At 40.2% G+C, this 5,328-nt stretch overlaps 1 protein-coding gene across 1 annotated transcript in view; it reads left to right on the top strand.

Moving 5' to 3' along the window:
• Nucleotides 1-5,328, top strand: part of SUN3 (Sad1 and UNC84 domain containing 3) — a 72,823-nt gene that overhangs the window by 35,040 nt on the left and 32,455 nt on the right. The window lies entirely within an intron of this gene.

The raw sequence follows: 5,328 nt of genomic DNA, 5'->3' as shown, positions 1-5,328 counted from the left end.
GATATACGGTGGAATGAATGTAAAACTAACGTTCTCTCATGTAAAATATCATATAATTCACAATAAAACATGAAAAAAAAAATCTCAAATTCTACTAGAACTAAAAATTGAGCTTAACAAAGATCAATTGTATTTCTATATGATATTAAAAATGGAAAAATAAATTTTTTAAAACTAGCATTGTGATGCAGCAAGATGGTGGACTTGGCAGAAATGTTAGGTAGACCCTCTACAACAATGATATAGGAAACCAAACAAAAAACATAGTCCTGAACCTTGGGTTTCAGGTATTGGGGTAAGAAGTGGATGAAATGCTTACTAGGAGAGGAAGCTGAACAGATGCGACATGAAAAGGAGGAAACCAGGTGACTCACAGCACACCTTAAACTTTTGTGAGCAGCTTAAGAGACAAGACAGGCTTGATTGTTCAGAGTATACCAGTGATTCATGGAGATCAAGGTATGATCTTTTTTTATTTTTCCTCACACTCTCTTGGGTGACCAGAAGCATGCCCAGCCTCCATGTACACTCCCAGCAAAGCTCCTACACTCCTGGTGGTCAGAAGTATATGGAGGTGAGCTGTGAATTTGTGATCCTCATCAAAGGAGTTGGGATCTATCTGCACCAAACCTGATGCCTGAATTCAAGTGAGACCTGCTCCAAACCTGCAGAGCCAGCCCTAACTAGCCATTGACTGACTAGTCCTTACTAGGAAAATAGCTGACCAGGTGCAGGGGAAAAAAGATAGAGACAGACAGATAACCTGTGCCAGCCATCTTGAAATTTTGCAGGCAGCTAAGGAGACAGAGCATGGTTTGGTGACTCAAAGGCATAGCCCTTACTGGTGGAGAGAAAGGTGTGATTTTGTTTCTTGTTCCCCACATTACCCTGGTGACCACAGGCATAGCCAGCCCCCACTGGCATACACCCCAAGTGAAGCTCCTGCTCTCCAGGTGGTTGGATCCACACAGGGCTGAGCTGTGCAATTGTGGGCAACATCAAAGTGAGTTGGGTGCTATCTGCACCAACCCCCAATGTCTGGATTCAGATTAAGCCTTCTATAGACCTGCAAAGCCAGTTCTTGCCAGTTCTACTAGTGAGAACTCTCACCCCAGGCTGAAATGAAGACAACTTCAAAGCAAAAAGTCAGTAAAGTGTAGCTGTAAAACTTCCAAATGGTGTGGAAGTCAAGTAGGTTTTGAGATAAAACTGATTGTTTCAAACTGGGGAATAAATTATTAAATTACAGGGTAGCCTCAAAGAAAATTAATATTCCATCACATCAAAACAAGAAAAAGGGAAAACCATAAACTTAGAAAAAATATTAACAAAACAGCAATGAAAAACGTGACAGAAGTAAATAGTCATGTATGTTCAACCTTGGAACAACAGGGCTCTGTGATACAGGGATCGAGGCATAGTCTGAAGAGGAGAAATAAAATTAAGATGCTTGACTGTCTTATGAATATTGGTTTCCCTTGCCTACTACTGTAAAATAGACACTTGAGTGGGATAGAAAGGAATCAGGAAACATCATTACAGAAAGCTTGTAAGCCTGTCTTCAGCCTATAACTGATTGAAATACCTAAAAGGGGTTCTAGAACTTGCCCAGTGAAATGGGCTTCTTGTGGACCCTTTATAGTGTATAGCACCTTAGGTGGAATCCTGAGCCCCATCCAGAACCTTCTGAGGTGGGACTTTCCCACTGGAAAGGACAAGCAGATCAGCCTGGAACAACTAGAGGAACAGAAGATACTTCTTGAAAGAAAGATGAGCAGGAAAATTCCAAAACAAACTGGCAGTCTGATTGGCTACTACAAGAATAAGCAGGTTGTTCCCTGGGGAGCAATCAAGTCCCTTAAGAACAAACCTCCCTCTAAGACTGAAACTCAAAGAGAACACATGAGCAGGCATGTAAGCTCTCTGGTGACTGCATTGGTCTACTGGTAAGTGGAAGAGGGGTAAAGGCAGCAATGAAGACATGGGCTGAGTTCGATCATGTTCCACAGACTCCCATTGATCTGGAGATGAGAGAGAGAAGAGAAAAGGCTGATTGGTCTGAAGTGTGGTGAGACCTGGGTATTCCTAAGCCCATGGACGAGGACACAGCCACAGATGTCTAGAGCTGACAGTGAAGCATCCAGCTGATATGAAATGAGGGGAGACACACAAGAATGTCCAAATGTGTACATGTTACCCATTTGACCTAGCCATGATGGCTTGATGATCAGAACGTGACTTCTTGTTGTAAGGTGCCATCGAGTCGGTACCAACTCATAGCGACCTTATGCACAGCAGAATGAAACACTGCCCGATCCTGGGCCAACCTCACTACTGTTGCCACATTTGAGTCCATCGATGCTGCCATTTGACCAATCCATCTTGTTGGAGGTCTTCCTCTTTTTCTCTTACCAAACTTGATATCCTTCTCCAGTGACTTGTCCCTCCTGGCAATATGTCTGAAGTAAGAGAGACGAAGTTTGGCCATCTTGGCCTCCAAGGAGTACTCTGGCTACACTTCTTCCAAAACTGATCTATTGGCTCTTTTGGCAGCCCTTGGCACTTTCAATATTCTCCTCCAACACCATCACTCAAAAGCATCAATTCTTCTACTGTCGAGCTTTCGCATGCATATGAGGTTATTGAAAAATACCATGGCTTGGGTCAGGGGCTCCTTAGTCCTCAAGCTGACATCTTTGCTCTTCAATACTTTAAAAAGGTCTTGTGCAGCAGATTTGCCTAATGCAATACATCGTTCGTTTGATTTCTTGACTGCTGCTTCCATGAGTGTTGATAGTTGATGCAAGAAGAATGAAGTCCTAGACAACTTCAATCTTTTCTCCATTGATAAGAATGTTGTTTATTGGTTCCGTGGTTAGGAAGATTAAAAAATAAACAAACAATTTTTGATAAAGGAAACAAGTGTAAATTGTTACAGTGAACTTGATCTATAATTATGTATGTTGTAGCTCAAAGTATCAACTGAGAGGGAAGGAGTCTTCACATCAAGTATCAATCCTCTATCCCCTCTGTATACAGGGTTGATAGGGATGGGCAACTTAGACATTGGCTATATAAAATGAGGGGGTGATAAAGGCACAAAGTGACTGGCTTACAGGTTTTCAAGAGGGAGTTTAGTTTAAGAGATGTGCAGTGGGGAGTAGAGTCCCCACTGAATAGTTTTCATCTTGTCTAGATAGGTCTGGTTAAAAGAGATGGGGATAAGGTTCTTATGATTCAATAGTGAATAACTGTTATCATGACAAATTGCAACAGTCACAATTGTAAAGGCAGAAGTTCTGTAACAAAAAGGGTGGAGTAGTTAATCTTACAATCCAGGAACAGAGGACCCTATGGCCATCAAGGGAGAAGAGCACAAGTGGAATGTGGTACTCTATCTAGAGAATCAGCGACACCAGAGATGGAGGCAGAGATGAGGGCATGGAGAGAGAAAGCAGCTGACTAGACTCATAGAAAGAAAAATAGAAAGAATAAGCGCTGGCAGCCAAGAGGCAGGCTAGCAGAATGCACCCTTTTTTTTTTTTTAATATTATATTTTCCTGGGTGTTTTTGTGTATACCCCCCCACACACACACACAGCAAAGCAGACAAACAAAAACAGAGGCAACAGAAGCAAATACTGTTGAATGACGCACAGAGGGGATTGTAATCATTGTAATGAAATGATGAGTGTAAAACTATAACTCGGTTCACAATAAAACCTTTTTTAAAAAAACAGCAATGAAGACCATTACAAGAAAATATACAAACAAAATGAATTCAGCACAGAAAATTATGTGGAACACAGAAACCAATAGCACCACATGAAAACACACAGCAAAATGAAAGCAATCAATTCATACCGATCCATAATTACATTGTCAATTGCTTAAATAAATGCACCAGTAAAAAAACAGAAAGTAGCAGAATTAGTCAGAAAACAGGATCCTGTTTAATACGCTGGCTACAAAAGACGTACCTTATAGACTAAAAATCAAAGAATGGAAAAAATACATCAAGCTCATGGTTATGAAAAATTAGGAGGAGTGGCAATATTGATTTCTGATAAAATAGATTTTAAGACAAAAACCACCATAAGAACGAAGGACATTAGCTCATGATTAAAGGGGCAATTGCACAAGAAGACACAACTATACTAAATATCTATGATCCCAATGAAAGCAGCACAAAACACATAAATCAAACTCTAATACAATTGATGAAAGAAGTAAACAACTCTACAATAATAGTTGTTGTTGTTGTTAAATGCCGTCGAGTCGGGTCCGACCCATAGCGACCCTGTACAGGGTTTCCGAGGGTGTAAATCTTTACGGGAGTAGAAAGCCTCATCTTTCTCCCGCGGAGCAGCTGGTAGTTTCGAACCGCTGACCTTAAGGTTCGCAGCCCGATTCGTAACCACTACGCTACCAGAGCTCCTTACAATAATAGTAGGAGATTGAAATATACCACTTGTAATGAAGCAAAGAACAACTAGAAAGAAACTCAACAATGATGCAGAAGAACTCAGTAGCAGAATAAACCAACTTGACCCCAAAGAGTTAAACAGAGCACTCAACCCCAAAACAGCACAACACATAGTCTTTACCAGTCCACATGGAACATTCTCTAGAAAAGACCATATGTTATGCCGCAAAGCAAGCCTCAATAAATTAAAAAACACAGAAAATACTACAAAGCATCTTTTCAGATCACAATTCTATAAAATTAGAAATCAACAATAATAGGAACCTCAAGGGGGAGAAATTAAATACATGGAAATTTAGTAATACTGTGCTTAAAAACTACTGGGTAATAGAACAAATAAAAACTGAAATTAAAACATTCCTTGAATCAAATGACAATGCAAACACAACATACCAAAACCTTTGGGGCATAGCAAAAGCACTGCTTAGAGGGCATTTTACAGCAATAAACACTCACATCCCAAAGGAAGCAAGTATCAAAACCAGTACATTAATGAAACATCTTTAACAATTAGAAAACGACCAGCAAAGTAAGCCTACAGCCACCAGAAAAAAACCCCCATAGAGAGAAGTTCTGCATTGTGACAGGTGGGGTCTTCATGAGCCAGAATTGATTGGATGACAGTGAGCTTTGTTCAATTGTATAGATATGAGAAAAAATTTTCATATATTTAAATCTATATGTCAATTATCCTAGAATCTGATTTTTACCATACTAATAGTTCCAGTAATTAAACTATAATTTGATTTGTTGTTGTCGTTAGGTGCCATCGAGTCGGTACCAACTCACAGCGACCTTATGCACACTTAAACACTACCTGATCCTGGGCCAACCTCACAATTG

Source organism: Chrysochloris asiatica, unplaced genomic scaffold (genome assembly GCF_000296735.1).
Source record: "Chrysochloris asiatica unplaced genomic scaffold, ChrAsi1.0 scaffold00384, whole genome shotgun sequence".
Classification (NCBI taxonomy): domain Eukaryota; kingdom Metazoa; phylum Chordata; class Mammalia; order Afrosoricida; family Chrysochloridae; genus Chrysochloris; species Chrysochloris asiatica.
This window is presented reverse-complemented; position numbering and strand designations above follow the sequence as displayed.